Source organism: Clupea harengus, chromosome 6 (assembly GCF_900700415.2).
Source record: "Clupea harengus chromosome 6, Ch_v2.0.2, whole genome shotgun sequence".
In the NCBI taxonomy this organism is placed as follows: Eukaryota; Metazoa; Chordata; class Actinopteri; order Clupeiformes; family Clupeidae; genus Clupea; species Clupea harengus.
This window is the reverse complement of record NC_045157.1, coordinates 19,786,289-19,804,810: the sequence shown is the minus strand read 5'-3', so window position 1 is coordinate 19,804,810 and position 18,522 is coordinate 19,786,289.

The window sequence follows — 18,522 nt, the reverse complement described above, 5'->3', positions numbered from 1 at the left end:
GAGACATGTGGATAATGAAAAAGTGGGATCATTTAATGTGGAGCCATATCATTTTTGCTTATGAAGGCTCCTGGATGCAACTTTCTTCCACCTGTAACTAGCTACTCTAGCTATGTAGGTAGAGGGGAGATATTGCTGTTGTGTGCTGCAATCTAGTGGACAAAAAGGTATTGCTGTATGAGTTAATCAGCTAACAACAAATTGATACAACGGTCTTGCTTAATGTACCTACTGAATTGATCGCCTTAATCCATTTATTTTGTGCAGGTGCATCAGCTTATATAGACAGTCACATGACACACACACCTGAAATGTTAATTGAATAATTGGGAGCACAATCAGTTGTCAATTATTCAATTAACACCCCACTTGATCACACATTATTAACAACCATAAGTCAGCAACAAAAAAAACCAAACAAACATGGAAACCAACTGCACTTAACTGGCTATACCCCAAACATACTTTACAGTCATTAACAGTTGATTTCACAAAATGGTATTTTATATCAATGTGCTTACATCGCTGTCTGCTGACTGGATTCTTGGCTAATGCAATCGTACCTTGGTTATCTTAAAAAATCTTAGGTACATCATACAGACAGTCATCAAGATGTTCAAGCAGTTGAGATAAATAAAGACACTCTTGTGTGGTGGCGGCAAACGCCATATACTCTGCCTCACAAGTTGACAGTGCTACAGTTGGCTGCTTCTTGGTTACATAGTGGGCCTTGTACTTGTCAGATCCATCAACATTGGTTTTGAGAGTATACACCCACAGGGCTCTCAAGTTTTGAAGACAGGCAAGAGTGACATAACACCCCCCCCCCCCCCAGCCACGCCCCCGGCCCGCCCCATCCCTGAACAGTATTCTGTCCATGTCATGGATGAATGTCTTATATATGCCATATTCATTGAATTGGATGTATTAATTAGGAAAAATGGTATTTATGAGCATTGTAGTCAACCTTATGCATTTAAATGTCCCTTGACCTCTTGCACACTCATCTCTGCAGTCACTGGCAAGTAAAAGTTTTTGACTGTGCTGGTTGACTTCAGTGCCTGCTGTTTGGCCTGATGCCCCTTACTGCCTATGTGCCTTGTCACATCCTGCACACCTTGATGGGCACAGGAGTTCTTTTGGCGGCAGATAGAGCACCAGTAATATGAGCTGGTGTTAGTAATAAATGGCCATTTAGAGGTCCATTCACTAATAAAAGAGGTCAGGTGGCTGCTCCTGGGACTTTTCTCCCTTTTGTTCTAGCCATCTCCTCCACTGTTTCTTCCACCTGTACTGTCTCTTCCTCTTCCACCTCCACCATCTCCTCCTCCTCCACCTGCACTGTCTCTTCCTCCTCCACCTGCACTGTCTCTTCCTCCTCCACCTGTACTGTCTCTTCCTCTTCCACCTGTAGGCTACTGTCTCTTCCTCTTCCACCATCTCCTCCTCTAATGTGTATACAACCTTCTCTGGGCCTAATCTGGCCTTTTTAGGGGGCTTTCCTCTTTGGGCGAAGGACAGGATGCTCATTTGTTTCTTACCTGACATCTTTGAAAGACAGATGCAATGATTAATGCATCCATGGCCAGGATATTTATAACATGCTAGTATGCCTAATGAGCTCGCGATTCACAACTTCACCAGGCGTGAAGAAGCCTCGTAATCTGAATAGAATGTTCAGGCAAACACATTTAGCCTACAAAAAAAATATGCCCATAACATCATTGAATATTAAGGGCTGCCTAATATTCGTTCGAATTATAGGCTATATATATTTTTAATAGGCCTAATCGAATTTATTATAGCCTATTAACGAAGTTCGGAGTCAAAGCTATAGTGAAAAGGCAGGTTGTAGCCTAAAACTGAGTTGGCCACAAACACTCATTAAAAACTGATGCTAATTATCTGGGAAATATTCTCTAACTGCAGTCAAGTTGTCATTGCTTGTGTCAAACTATTGTGAATTTGTTGTAAAATTAAAACAGGAGACGACTTACAAGACTGATGCTCGGAGCTCCAGTAGTTTCCTCAGGTGAACGAAATTTTCGGAAGATCAATCGTGCGCAATTCCAGGATGCTTTATTTTCATTGGTTGCTGGATTAAATCTTACCCAGATACAACAGATACAAAAGATAGGCTTTTTTCTGATTGGCTATTCTGTAGCCCATTTCTTTTGTTTGATTGGCTGATAACTGGCACCTCACGGCGGGGAGACGTGCTTGATTCCTCCATTGTGAGGGCAGCGCGGCCAGGTCATGTTTGCACGCTGCGGCACATTAAATAGCCTAGAGTTTTTTTTCAGCGTGAGATATACGATGTGTGGCGGGAGTGCGTGACTGAAGACCGAAATGAGTGACTGTCACGCTCAATGCGTGACACTTGAGAGCCCTGCACCCATCTACCCCCCACTGCTTCCTTGCCCTCAGGTAAGGTGGTCAGAGTAAATGTGTTATCCCTCAGTGCCTTCATCTCCTCATCCATTGCATCTACCCACTCTCTTGAGTTGGATGAAGTCACAGCATCTCTGAACGTCTGAGGTACATTACAAACCATCCTGTAGCAATAATCAATGTTGATCTGAGCCTGATCACTCTCTATCCCATAGAAGTCTGGCCTCCTTTCTCTAGCAGGGTATCTCCGCGGAGACTGGGATTCTGGCTTGACCTCACCTGTCTGTAGGCCTATCTGGCTTGGACCTGGCCTAGCCTCTAAAATGTCATTCTGCTCGGGTTTGTCAGGGTCAGGTCTGGTTGTGCTAGACTGCACACCACTGTCATCATCGGACATGTCATCAGTCTGCTGTCCCTCAACACAAGACATGAACCTCACCAGTCTGTGCTTCATCACCTTCCTGCTGTCAGGGTAGTAGACCATATAGGCTGGACTGTTCTTGTCATAACCAACGAAGATGCCTTAGTCAGACCTTGACTCTAGCTTCTTCCTGTCCTGCCTGTAGGATGCAGTACCAAACTTCTGCATCCTGGAGACATTAGGTCTCCTTCCTGTCAGCATAAAGTAAGGTGTCTCTCTGGTGCGGTTGTTGAAACATCTATTCCTCACCACTGCTGCTGTCTGGACCGCATACGGCCATAGCTCCTTGGCTAACTGGCTCTCCAAGAGCATACATCTAGCCATGTCAAAAAGGGTTCTCCAGTTATGCTCGGCAGTGCCATTCTGGTGTGGTGAGTATGGTGCTGATGTTTCATGTCTGATTCTATTTCTACGCAGTAGGGCTTGATAACCCTGCCCTGTGAACTCGGTACCATTGTCAGACCTGATACACTTCACTTTCCCATATGGGGCTGTGTCGGCTAGAAACCTCTCTGTGGCTTCTACAGTGTCACTCTTGTGCTTTAGACAGTACACAAACACTGCACTTGAATAGTCATCGGTAAAGGAAAGTGCATACCTATACCCTTCCTTGGACTCTGGGTCAATGGGGCCTGCCAAGTCAGTGTGAACCAGCTCTAAGGCTGATTTGGCCCTCACATCAGGCTTCCTGTTCCTGCTCTGAGTGAACTTGCCCTGAGTACACACTTCACATATCATGGATTTGGACGCTTTACCCCTGATTGACATGCCATCCACAACATTCTCTAACTTCATGACATCATCAAAATTACAGTGCCCAAAAATCTCGTGCCACGTCTGAATATCTTGACAGCTCATACATTGATCATCAGTGTCATTGTTTACTGGCACAGTAGGCAAATAGAACAGTCTGTTATGCTCATGAATGAGGAAGCGCGTACCGTCTCTGTACTGCAAGACGTCTTCTCCTTCCTTGAAGATCACCGTTGCCCCACTGAAAGTTGCAGCTCTCACGGAGAAGATGTCTTGGGGATACGAGGGGATGTAAAGCGCCTGCTTCAGTGTGTCACTGATGCACCGCCCCCTGCTGTCGACCAGACTTACCTCGGCGTCTCCTCTGCGCTCCGCGACCCCCGTGCAGCTTGTGCCATCGGCCAGCTCCACGCTGTGCGTCTCGGACTGGAATCGGTCATCGAAGCTCTTGAACTTCGCCAGGTCAGTGATGATATGCGACGTCGCACCGGTGTCCACCATCAGGCCCTTTCTGGTGACACCGCTCCCTGGCTCACTGGTCACAAGCTTGAACACGAAGGTGTTATCATCCGTCTCCTCGGACACTCCGCGCGCGTTGTCCTGCTGCCGCTGTCGCCATCCTCCTCGCCGTGCGGTACTCTCGCCCTGGCTGTACCACTGTTGACCACGCTGACAGTCTCTTACACAACGGAAACACACAATGTCCCCGCTCTCGGTGCTGCGCACACTTGCGCCTGCTGGGGCAGCCCTCCTTGGATGCGCACGGGCCCCCATGACATTGTCGTCGGCCGCAGCTGTGCGCATACTTTCAGTGCTCTCATAACTGCGCAACTTAGTCTTGAACTCCGCAAAAGAGAGAGTCTCATCACTTTAAGTGACAAAAATGGAAAAAGGCTTAAATGATTCTGGCAGCCCCTTCAAAATCATTGCAAGCAATAGTCCATCGCTTAAAACCTCTCCAGCATTACGCAGCGCTGTGATTGAAGTCTCGACACATATGACATAATCAGTCACACTCTCACTACTCATCTTTTGCAAAGAAGTCAGTTCTGTATACAGGCATACAATGCGGGGCTTACCCTTGCCTGCATAATAGTCGCGCAAAATCTTGAGCGCTCCACGCCCGTCATCCGCTGCCTCTCGCATGACCAGAGACAAACTTTTGTCATCAAGGAATTGGATCAGTTCCGCCTACGCTTCCGCGTTCTTCGCCCATTCCTCAGCCAGTGCGTTTTCTTCCGCGCCATCGGCGGGCCGATTCAAAATTATGTCCTTCAATTTCTGCAACCGCAGATGGCCCAAAAACTTAGTCTCCCACAGTTCATAGTTCTTTTCGTCTCCGTTAAACACAAGACGAGACCAATGTGAACTCGTATGTTCGCTCATGGTGCTGGCACTCCAATCCGTGAAACACGCATTCAAACGCGCATACAAACAAATGTCTCTCGGTGGCTACTGACGCCGGATATCTCTGCGCACAAACGTCAAACGCATCTGGGCCCATAACCTGTAAAACAGAGCTTGGCTGCTAGATATACAGACTCAATATATATAAACTTTGGGAGGACAAATAACATGCAGAGACTGGATGCAAGTTCTGAGAAAACACTCAATCCATTTATTTTGTGCAGGTGCATCAGCTTATATAGACAGTCACATGACACACACACCTGAAATGCATCAGCAATAATTGGGAGCACAATCAGTTGCCAATTATTCAATTAACAATTATCAAAAAAATTGCCCCCCCTGAGAATTTTTTCAGGAGCCGCCACTGGTTCATAGTAATTCTACCCTCTGATTCCAGTTTCTTTATTGTGTGTTCTTTCTCTGCTGACATTCATTCCTTAAGGCTCTGTAGTTATTCATATAACCATCTGATACTGAGTCTAGCAAACTATACCTACCATGGAGTGTTACAATAGCCAGTATCATTTTATTCCATGTGTCCATCCAGGCAAATTAGTGGATCCAAATGTTGAACACATAAAAAAAAAAAACATATATGATGTAATTTCTTTGTAATCATCCAAAATAATGTTTAGTGTATGGGTATTTTTCCAAGTAGGCCACTGACTAATCGATACGTGCGATGCATTGAGTGGGCAACCCGGGCCCCTTTTTCCCCCCCAGTCCGCCCATGGTAGTGAGGGTTAAAGTAGGGCACCAGCAGGGGCCGGTATTTCAAAATGATCCCACAGGATTAATCCTCCTGGATTGGATTAAATCCTGATCAGATCCTAAAAACGGGTATTTCAAAGCAAATCTGATCCTGAAGATTCAGATTCAGATTCGGGAATCCAATCCTGCCTTTGATCCGGATAAAACACTGCTGTTGAGTATTTCAAAACTTTAGTGGGAAATCTGGATCAGTTTGATCCTAAAAATCAGGATTACCCTGATCCCACCTCAGAGGTGGATTTGAGGGAGATTACATGTTAAGGTTTGAACAGTTTAAGTGTAACTGCGCCCAAAGTTTTTTGTTTGATACAGTAGCTACGCTTCACTGCTGTTTGATCAATGTTCATTTTCTTTGCACGTTCCTTTCTTTTTCAGCAAACACCGTGAAACTGAAGTAAAAAAAACATACAACGTATTCGTCGCCAAAACAATTAATACACAACATAAATCCGGCAGCACATGAGCCATTTTACCAATTAAGCACGTGATCAACATACACGCTGTTCACTGCAATGCTTTAACCAATCGGCGTCAGAAGTGCAACACAGAATTTACATTAGGCTATTACTTAGTGACATTACAAACTCAAAATAACACGACATTATGAAGGAAAAACTTTGCGATTTATTTAACATTCAGTGTTAAACATAAAGTACATTTCATTAATCTTTTAACTGTTTTTCCAGCAACTGAATTCTTAATTTAACTTCTTGTTTAAGCAGTGTCAGTTTAATTTGTTCATTGGTGAGAATGATTTGTTGCTGAGCCCGTTCCGTTTCCACCTTTAATAAATTATTGTAGCCATCCCCTTTCTCAGCTTGTCTTTTGCGCTTACATGGTGGTGGTGGTGCTGGTGGATTCCCCATCTCTTCCAAGACAGGGCTCCGACTTGTGCAGGGCTCTTCAAAGGCAAATTCCACAGGGGTGAGGGTGATCACTTCAGCCAACAGGTTCAATGGTTCAGTGGGGTCAATTGATTCCCCTGTACCAGCTGGCAGTATTCCAAACAAGGCTTGAGAACTCTCACCTCCAATTATGTCCAAAACTGTTTCTGTGAATTCCCCACGTTTTATGGCCTTGTTAACTGTCTGGGGATTTTTTGCCTCTGAATGGTCCTTGGTAGCCTTCTGCTTTAGGTTTTTCCACCTAAGCCGAACCTGTTCCATATTCCGCCGTTGGCCACTACCAGTGGCATTAACCTGCTTTGTTATGTCAGCCCATATTTTATTTTTAAGTTTGGCTGACAGAGAACTCTGTCCAGGGCCACTAAAACCTCCAAAAAGGGCCTGATAATTTGTACGAACACCCTCCAGAAGTGCTGTTGTCTCTGCTGTGGTGAAATTGCTTCCTTTGTTCTTCTCCATGTTGTCTGACAAAGCCCTATCACTAAGGAAGGCCTTAAATACCATAAAGCTAAATTGAAAGCAGGTGTAAAAGCACAGGTCACAGACTTTAAAACTGGACTCGTTAAGGTCAATGACCTTTGCTTCTGCAACATGACATCCATTGTACATGTCCTGCGGCACCGTCAGAGACGATACAAGCCTCGTCAGTATGTCCAACGCGCAAATTTCATTGAGCAGTACTCAAATGATGAGCTTTATGCACGCTACAGATTTAGAAGAGAAGACATTTTGTATATATGTGATATTCTACGCCCACATTTACAACGTCCTACTAGAAGGAGTCATGCCTTAACTGTGGAGGAGCAGGTGCTTATTGCCCTAGGTTTTTTTGCTTGTGGATCTTTTTATGAAGTAATTGCAGATGACCTGGCTGTGACAAAGTCTACAGTGGGACAAGTAATGCATTCAGTGGCATCAGCCCTGGCTGGTCTAATTCATCAGTTTGTGAGATTTCCGGATAATGAGGAAGAAATAACTGAAACTAAGAGAAAATTCTTCTCAATTGCCAGGATGCCTAATACTATTGGTGTCATTGACTGCACACACATACACATTCAGCACCCCATGAAAGAGAATGGGAATTTGTGAACAGAAAGGGACGCCATAGTATTAATGTGCAGCTCATAGGAAATGTTGACCTTAAAATAACGAACTGTGTTGTGAGATGGCCTGGTTCTGTACATGATGCACGGATTTTAAGAGAAAGTCATCTCTACAGAAGACTTCACCAAACTGCTCCGGATGGTATCCTCCTTGGTGACAGTGGCTACCCACTTCTACGTTGGCTTATGACCCCCTTTGCTACTGTCACATGTGACTCACAGCAGAGGTACAACAATTCGCACAGCGCAACAAGGGGAACAATTGAGAGAATCAATTCAATGGTGTTCTAAAACGAAGATTTGCCTGCCTGAATTATCTTCGTGTGGAGCCGAAGCAGGCCTGCAATATAATATCTGCCTGCATTGTTCTTCACAACATTGCACAAATGAGAAGAGTTCCACTTAATGAAGAAATCCTGGACAGGCCACCACTTGAGGCAGAAGTACCACAGCTGCAGCCACCACCACCACATCGAGCCGATGAACCAGCAGTTAGAAATGCCATGGTGAATTTGTATTTTTCATGATGGGTTATAGCTCATAACATTTAACAGTTCAGTAATACTGTTTCTGCATCAGTGATTAATGATAAGGCCTGGTGCTTTTGTTTGACAAAACTGCTATTTCTATGTTTAGGTTTGAATATGAATGCCTTATTTATGTAACAGTTTTTTGTTAAGTTATACCCACTGATAAAGGCCTCCACTGAAAATCAGTCAAATGTTTTTATTAACATGCATGCAGCACACACACTTAATTTTCATAGACAAAGCTCAAAAGGTTATGCCATTTGGAGCAGGTCTGTGTTAACTGGCTGTCTTCTCTTTTCACAGACATCTGTAAAGAAAAACAAATATTAAGGTTTTAGGGGTGTCCCTTTAGTTGACAACTGTTTCCTAAAAAGATATGTACAACACATTTTAAAATCTACACACAATGCCTTGCGAGTAAATGCATTCAAATGTGGACTGTGGACTGCGACATACAGACGCTAGCCTATTTACCAACTTGTTAGCTCCTTAACACAGAAGTCAATGGAGCAGCATTAGCTCGCATTAGCGCAAACTCATCTTTATTTGAGATCGCCGAGCTCTTCTTTCAACTTTGTGCTGATTTACGTAGCTGGTTAACTCAATACAACGATTGCCTTTCATCTAGTCTTAGGAAGCATCAACACTGACCAAGATTATACTTACATTTAGAGAGAATAGTTGTGCCAGCTTCTCCTTTTTTCTGTAACATGTTCGCTTCATTTCCTGTTTCCTGCCTGTGATCCAGGGGGCGGGAGGGATTTGGACATCCCAATCTGCCGGTATCAGGATCACTCTGATCCAATCCGGCAAAGTTTTGAAATACCGGGATAGATCAGGTTGATCCGTGGCTGAGGACAGGGGGATTTGGTTATCCGGATCATTCTGATCTGGATTACAAGTTTTGAAATACCGGCCCCAGGTGACCACTACCATGTCAGACAGAGTGAAATGAATCTTGGAATAGCAGATAGAATGAACTAAAACAGTCAAAAAATCAGAAATGCGTTAAAAAGGTATATATTGTTTCAGTTCACAATCATCAATAATCACATTGAACCTTATGTATACCTAGCACACAGACAGACTGCTTGTCCTAGGCTAAAAAGTCTCTGATGTTTTTTAAGGCGGCTCCAAAAAAATAAAAGAGGAAAAAGGCAAAAAGTTAAAATCTTCGGCAAAAAGGGGCTCTTCGTTAATAATCAACCGAAGCGAGTCTTCAGCGACACGGCAATCAATGCATGCAACAAATCAGACAGCATTCATTAATGTTACACAGCTAACAATACCTTAGTTACACTGTACTCCAACCAGCTTTTACAAAAACTCCTTTGTTGGACTCCAAACATGCGAGGTGGATCCATCCTGGGCGTTCATGCTAATGCCACTGATGCTGCTAGCACCATGGTTAGCACCCTCAGTAGTGGTGGAGGGTTGACCTCCTTGACCACAACGTTCCTCTCCTTAAAAATCCACACCAGATACCCCTGGCATTTACTCTTCTTCTACGTCACTCTCGTTTCTTAATCGTTCTTCCAAACGTGGACATTTAGGTAGCAAAAACCAATGCATTGTGGATGTTAAGTTGAAACTACCATGCACTAACTCGCTTTCTCTTTCAGTCCAGTAACGTCAACGTTCACGCGTGCGATGGAAAATTGGGTCACAGGTTATGACAGAATGATTGCTCTGTGTCTAAAACAATCTGTTCATTTCAATAATTTTCTTTTGTGAGTTAAATATTATTATCACACAATAAATAACGTATAATGATATTAAATAACAATAATAAAATATAGCTGCAAGCAGCGATGCGGATTCCTCCTAAGATTGCGAAACCAGGGGAAAATGTATATTCTTTACCATTTTGGAAAGAAGAGTAAAAGAAGGAAAGAAGAGTGGAAGAAGGAAAGAATAGAGGAAAGAAGAGTGAAGAAAGAAGTGTCTTGCTAAAGGACACTTTAACAGGGAATTGAACTAACAACCTTCTGTGTACTAAACAACTTCTCTACCCCTGTACCAATGTCACCCAGGTTGATAACTCAAAGTTTTTTTTTACATATTACTTCACTTCCTTGTTGGCGGCTTTTCTGCTGAATTTGAGTGGCTATACCGGACAAACGGTTGTGAGGATCAAAATTCTGTTGAATAAGTTTTGTGTCGCTTGGTCTGAAGATCATCTCTGGTGATTTTGAAGAAGATTTGACCAAAATTGTAGGAGGTGTAGGCATTCAAAGGTTTTTTGATAAAACCGGGAATAACAGAAAATCTATACAACCGAAAATTGGCGCCATTGAACGTTACATTTACATTACATTTAGTCATTTAGCAGACGCTTTTATCCAAAGCGACGTACAAGGGAGAGAATATTCAAGCTACGAGCAATAGAACCTGGTGTAACAATAAATAAATACTACTTTACATAAGAAATATAACAAAATGAAATAAAAAAGAAAGAAAGAAGTGCAGAAATGTAACTGCTGTAATTGCAAGTTACGCACTAGTCGAAGTGCCAGTTAGGACAGGAAGTGCTCTCTGAAGAGTTGGGTCTTCAAGAGCTTCTTAAAGGTAGAGAGGGACGCCCCTGCTCTGGTAGTGCTGGGTAGTTCATTCCACCAACGTGGAACTACAAATGAGAATAGTCTGGACTGCCGTACTTGCACAGATGGCACTGCCAAACGACGCTCACTAGAAGAGCGCAGCATCCTGGGTGTAACATTTGCCCTTACAAGAGCATTTAGGTAGGTGGGAGCAGAACCATCAAGCACTCTGTAGGCAAGCATAAGTGACTTGAACTTAATGCGAGCAGCTACAGGCAGCCAGTGGAGGTCAATAAGAAGCGGGGTGACGTGTGCCCTCTTCGGTTGGTTGAACACCAGATGCGCCGCCGCGTTCTGGATCATTTGTAGTGGTTTCACCACGCAAGCCGGCAGGCCCGTTAGGAGGGCGTTGCAGTAATCAAGGCGGGAATTCACCAAGGTTTGCACCAGCAGCTGGGTGGCATACTGGGTTAGGTACGGCCTGATTTTGCGGATGTTGAATAGCGCAAAGCGGCAGGACCTAGAGACAGAGGCAATGTGGTCCGTGAAAGTCAGTTGGTCATCAATAATGACCCCGAGGTTTCTTGCTGTTTTGGCTGGAACAAGAGACAAGGAGTCAATATTGATGCTGATGTTGTGGTGGATGGCCTGTTTGGCTGGAAAGACCATCAGTTCCGTTTTGGCCAGGTTCAGCTGAAGGTGGTGGTTTTTCATCCATGTGGATATATCAGCAAGACAGTCCGAGATCCGCGCCGAGACAGTGGTGTCCTCAGGAGGGAAAGACAGAAACAGTTGAGTATCATCGGCATAGCAATGATAGGAAAAACCATGCGAGCGGATGATAGGGCCCAGCGAAGTGGTGTAAATGGCAAAGAGAAGTGGTCCCATCACCGAGCCTTGGGGCACCCCTGTGGTAAGGTGGTGAGGTACAGACAGCTGACCTTGCCATGACACCTTGAACGAGCGCCCAGTGAGGTACGATTCAAACCAGGAGTGCGCCTTGCCAGAAATGCCCATACTTGACAGTATGGACAGAAGGATGCGGTGGTTGACTGTATCAAACGCAGCTGATAAATCAAGCAGGACGAGAGCTGAGGATTGAGCTGCTGCTCTAGCTGTTTTCAAGGCCTCGGTCACAGACAACAGGGCTGTTTCGGTGGAGTGACCACTTTTGAATCCAGACTGGTTTGGATCGAGGAGATTGTTCCTTGATAGGAACTCTGTGACCTGTTTGGAAGCTGCCCTCTCAATGGTTTTTGATAGGAGCGTGAGAAGTGAGACCGGTCGATAGTTTTCCACCTGAGTGGGATCGAGAGACGGCTTCTTCAGCAGCGGTGTTACCCGAGCCACTTTAAATGAAGAAGGGAATGTTCCAGAATTAAATGAAGCATTAATCACCTGTGTTAGTGCCGGTAAGACGGCAGGCGATATGGCTTGAAGGATATTGGATGGGATGGGGTCCAGCGGGCAAGTAGTTGGACGGCTACCTGTTAGGATTTTGGAGACCTCACTCTCGCTGAGAGGGGTGAAAGAAGGAAATGATGAGCCATTGACGGTTGCGCCCTTAGGGGGGGGAGACAGTTGGTCGAACTGTTTCCCGATGGCTGCCACTTTCTCTGTGAAAAAGGAAGCAAAGTTATCAGCAGTGAGGTTAGTAGCTGGGGGAGGAGGAGGAGGGTAGAGCAGAGTTTTGAAGGTGGAGAATAGTCTCCGAGCGTCAGTTGCACCGTTGATCTTGTCATTGAAAAAAGTCTTCTTAGCAGCAGTGATGCTGGATGAGAAGGAGGCCAGCAGTGTCTGGTAGCTTGCAAGATCGTCCAGTGCTGCAGATTTGTGCCACTTTCTCTCAGCCGCTCTGAGATTGGAGCGCTGCGTTCGGAGGGTATCACTCAGCCACGAATGAGACTGGGTAGAACGAGCAGGTCTGGTGGAAAGTGGACACAAAGTGTCCAAGCATGAGCTCAGAGTGGAGCAGAGTGATTCTGTGGCATCATCGACACCTAGTGAGGAGAAAGTGGATAAAGGTGGAAGAGCAGAAGAAACCAGAGAGGAAAAGTGGGTTGAATTCGTCTTTATCCAAGGAATCCAATGGTACCTCATTTTTGAAAATCGGTCAAACGGTTCAAAAGTTACAGTGTTAACAAAAGTCCAACTTTGACCCGTTGGTGGCGCTAGTGTGGTCTAGTGGGAGACATGAAACTTGGTGTGAGTGAAGAAGGGACTGTCCTTAATGAGTGTGCCAAATTTCAGAAAGAGTTACCATATGGGATTTGAGAAAAATTGTAGGAAGAGTAGGCTTTCAAAGCAGTTTGATAAAACCGGTAATAGCGGAAAATCTATACAACCGAAAATTGGCGCCATTGAACGTCGAATTCGTCTTGATCCAAGGAATCCAATGGTACCTCATTTTTGAAAATCGGTCAAACGGTTCAAAAGTTGTGTGTGTTAACAAAAGTCCAACTCTGACCCGTTGGTGGCGCTAGCGTGGTCTAGTGGGAGACATGAAACTTGGTGTGAATAAAAAAGGGACTGTCCTTAATGAGTGTGCCAAATTTCAGAAAAAGTTACCATACGGTTCTAGGGGCTGCCATTGACTCCCATGGTACAAACATAATAATAAGAAAACCTACAATAACAATAGGTTTCCTCCTGACGGAGGAATCCTAATAAACCATTATTTTCTTGGGGGTGCTATGGCTAATCCAGGGGGAGCTAGGGCACTCTCTAGCTCCCCCCTGGTGCCGCCCCTGTAATTATGGCCAGCCAAAGGAAAACACTTGTAATTATTAATACAGGCACTTGATTCATATATTCTTAAGTCATTAACAGTGTTTCGAAATTATCTCTATCACTACCACCTGCCATTTCCTCATCTTTTGCTTGTTTGTCTTGCTTATCTTTTTTCATTCATCTCATGGTTGAATTCCCTCTTTCATTTCACCCCTTAATCCATATAAAGGGGGGTTAAAAGTAAAAAAGAATCTCTTATTGACGTTCTCTTTCTCTCTCTCTCACACACACACACACACACACACTCTCGTTTCACTCCTTAATCCATATAAAGGGGGGTTAAAAGTTAAAAAAAAAGTGTCTTAATGTTGACAATTCCCCAAAACCTGCATCAAATCCTGAAGGGGAAACCGCTGGCTGCCACCTGATACCCCCCCACCCCCTCACACACACACACACACACTCTTAACCTCTCTTAATCCCAGGGTTAACCTGGTATATACCCTCCTCTCACTACTCCCGTCTGATGTTTAAGGTGCATTGACTTGACATGCAACACCAGGAACTGAAAAATTGGTTCATCATTAACAGAGAGTTGATATTTTATACAAGGAAATGGCAGGAGATATTTCTGATGCAAGCTGGTTAGTCCTGATTCAAAGCAAGCGGGTGTGCATGCAAAAATGCAAGAGGTGCCCAATACAATAGTTAAATAGTTAATAAATTAAGTAAAAAAGGTTATAAATTAAGACCGACATTCTGACCGTTATACTAGTTTCTACAAGATGTCCCTTACTAATACAGACGGATCCATTCAACTCAGTATTTCTAAATTCACAAATTCATGTCTAACTCACAAGGCAACAGTAACAGGAACACAATGATTTCAACTACTCTTTAATTTTGCAACTACATTTCCCACAATCCCCCTCTCCACATTGGTACTTTGATGACTGATCTGGAAGTCCACCTCCTGAAGGACGACCCTGTGGAAGGACACTGCATAGCCTGTCAGACAAGTGCAGACCTCTGTGTATCTGTCAGTGTGCGAAGCTGAGCATGCTGCCTTACACACACACGATCAAAACCGCATTCACATATACACACACACACACAGACACGTTCTGAAGGGCCTTTTGACCAAGGTGGGACAGAGACCGTTGACTTCAGTCTTTGCTGAATTCCTTTCTCTTTTGTTCCTTTCTATTGTTCTCTTTTCTTTCTTACCCTTCTCTCTCTCTAGCTTTATATGACTTATGTCTACATAGTGTGCATGTTTGTATGTGAGTGTGTTTGAGTGAATGTGTGTGTGTGTGAGTGTGTTTGAGTGAATGTGTGTGTGAATGTGTGTGTGTCCTCTCCCTGTCTTGTGACAGTGTGTGGTAGGTCTCATTGTGCCCCCCTACCCCACCCCACTCCCATTCCCTCCAAACCCACTCATACAAACACATACACTCATACGCAAACACACTCACACCCTCACACACACACATACACACACACACACACACACACACACACACACAGACACACACACACACACTCATACACACACACGCACATACACTCATACACTCTGAGGAACCGAGGCGGTCACCCCACGTTTTGGGATGTAGGCTTCCTCGAGTTAGGGGTGGAGATGGAAAAAACACAGAGCAGGAGATGGCTTTCTTACAAAAATATATATATATTTTTTTATATGGCTGGGGAAATCTCTTCAACACCAAAATACACATACAAAAACAAACACACATAAATAAGTACTTAAACAGTGCTCAAAAACTAGCTAACTAGTTTAAACAGCAATCCAATAGTATCTACTTCACCTCTCAACAAGCAAGTACTCCTTCTCAACCACCCCCTCCAAAGGAATGAAGCAACCTTAAATAATGCTGCCCATTGGGCCAAATTGGACCAATCATGCCCAATTGGATCCAACCATGTCAGTGTGGTAATCTTCCCCACATTAAGCGCAATTTATGGTCTTCCGTTTACGGACACACGGAGAGCCCTGTGCTCTGTGTCTAAAACAATCAGTTAATTTCAATAATTTTCTTTTGTGGGTTAAATATTATTATCACACAATAAATAACGCAGAATTAAATTAAATAACAATAATACAAAAGACATTATTTTCTTGGGGGTGCTATGGGGGTTCTATGGCTAATCCAGGAGGAGCTAGAGCACCCTCTAGCTCCCCCCTGGCGCCGCCCCTGTTTAAGAGGCATTTGATGGAAATGTTCCCTTTCCGGCTCTGTTAACCTTTTGCTTTAAAAGCGCTCTCCACATTGGGATGGGCAAATATACGGCAATGCAAGTTGTTTTCATAGAAGAAAATGAGCGACATGGAAAGACTTAAAGGCATTACCACCCTCAAACCTCAAGTCTTTTAGGAGAAAGGATAGAAAAGCGAAACCCGCTTTGGGCTCTGGGCCCTCAAACAAATCATCGTGAGGCTGGTTACCTACGCTAATATACAGCGCAATGTTGCCTACTTTCTTTTTTAACCATTTCATCTCCATATAATTGCTATTGGCATGGTTTTTATTTAATATGAGTAATTACATAGTGTAAGTAAGCCTGCCATTAATAGTTTTTTTTTTTTTTCTGCTTTTGAAAAATAAGATTAGAAAGATGATGTAAAATGTTTTTATATCATTGTGAAACATGATCATTATCATTATCATTTTCGTTCAAATTCGACAGTTTAAGAGTAGTAACTGGAACAGTGAAGGTTATAATTGAATTCTCATTCATGTTGAAAAACCTAGCCGACATTTAGCACAGAATTACATGAACTAATTTAACAAGTAGCCTTACCTATTTGACACACTGTCACTTTGTAACCAGAAACGCTTAAGATAACGGAATGTTAACGTTTTGAATATTTACATTACTCTGCTTGTTAAAAGTGAAAGTTTGTCAGAGCAGGTGATGATTTGTTAAGTTTTTAGCCTGGAAACAAACTATTTCCTCTGCTGGAGTTAAGCAGGTGCTCAAATCTGTCACACTAAAGGAGCTGTTTGTTAGTCTCTCTCTTTTGGTTGTGAAGGGTCCTATTAAACGTATTGAACGGGCTAATACAGTGGCCTATGAGGCTCCTTTTACCCCGAAACCCCCTTTTTTGTTCAACTTCATCCTTTTGAGCAAACTAGCACTGAACCTTTTTAGCACCAAAGAAAGTACAAGGATTACAATTGAAAGAGTAGGAGAGCATGCTGATGAGACTGCTTGGGATGAAGCATGAGCAGGTTTCATACTTCATACTCATGATTAAGTGAGTAAACTGAAACATGTTATTGCATTTGTGTTTAAAAAGCCACCATTGAATTGAGGATTAGTGTGAAGAACAGTACTGCTATTGCTACTGCTCTTCACCCCTTCAGGGATTCGCACAAACCTCTGGACACCCTGAGGCCCACATATCTTCAGCAGTTCCACCAGATGCAGGAGCTCCGGGTTGCGGGGGAAGTGGTCCCCAGCAGTGCTGCAACACTCTTTGGGATCCCCGGTCCCAGTGGCCAGGAGCACTTTGACTGTCACAAGGCCTACTTCACCTTCTCCAGCTTGGCCATGCATCAACAGCTGCACTGTGAGTGGCAGTGTCACAAGTTCTTCAGCTGCAAGTATTGCGACAAGATGTATGTGAACCTGGGCGCCTTGAAAATTCACACACTGCCTTGTGTTTACATGTAACAGCTGACATCAGACCCGTGGAAACACCAAAAGGTAAGAAAAAGTTGCTATAAAATGTAGCTTATGATGCTGAAGATTTTCAGTGGTGTCGATTGAGTTGAAAAACAACAGGGGAATTAATAAAATGAGGCATTCCATAGACAACATTAGAACACTATTAGTCAAGTGTCTAGTGATGGGTGGAGGTGGAGGATCTCTGTATGCTGAAGTTGTTCATTGAGGCCTGCTCTGTGAAATTCTCCATACCTGTGAAAACAGACCAAATGAACAGAGCACTTATTTAAGAAGTCTTTGTTTCAGAAACCTGTCATGAAAATAAGCTGGAAGCAATGGCTGTATTAACACGACATGATGTTGCACAACCATCAGTTGTGTTATACATGGGTAGACCCTGTCCTTCTACATAACAGTGTTGCATGTCATTAAAGTGCCAAGGGGGAGGGAGAACCACAGTATTCACTCAGTTTTTAGTTTATTAGGAACACTGAGCAGAAAGTAGTGCAGTCTAATACAAACAAATCTTTGCTTTATGAAGATTATAATATTCTATTTTAGTTTAAACTAATTTAAAGAGCTGTTGTGTTGAACTGTGTGTTCATTATGGAGGCTGCAGTTTGTAGTGCTGTTGAATTGTATTGTATTGTATTGTATTGTGCTGACTTGTACTGACCTGTGTTTCTATTACTTTGACAACCCTGTACCAATCAGTGAGGTTGGGCTAAAAAACAGAAACACATTTGTGTTTAATTCAATATATAGTTTAACAGCACCACAAACTTCATCCCCTAAAATGATCATACAGTTGAATTGCCACCTCTCTTAAACGGTTTCAACATAAACTCATTATTAAAATAACTGAGTTGATTGTCTGAATTGTATTATCCACAAGCATATTTAATATTGCACTGTAGCAAAGGCTCAAAGCTAGTGCGTAGGTAACATCATAAGGAGAACTCTAATAACATAAACAATTAACATTCATATAGCTATCAAATCAAGTTCAACAGGTCTTGTTTCCTGAACAAGCATGTAAACATCAATGTGTGAAAATCAGGATCACTTGGACATTTAGCATAGTCTCCACCATTAAGACTACTTGGTATGGACGATGCTGAGGACACCATAGAGCTCAGATAGCAGTAACCTCACTATTGCTGAGACCATATGCATGATGGTTCCTGACCAGTGGTCCAGGAAAAAGAAGACTACCTCAGTGAGAAGGATCACTTCCTTTTTACATTTCAGTTTAGGGAAGACATGGACATGTTTGTA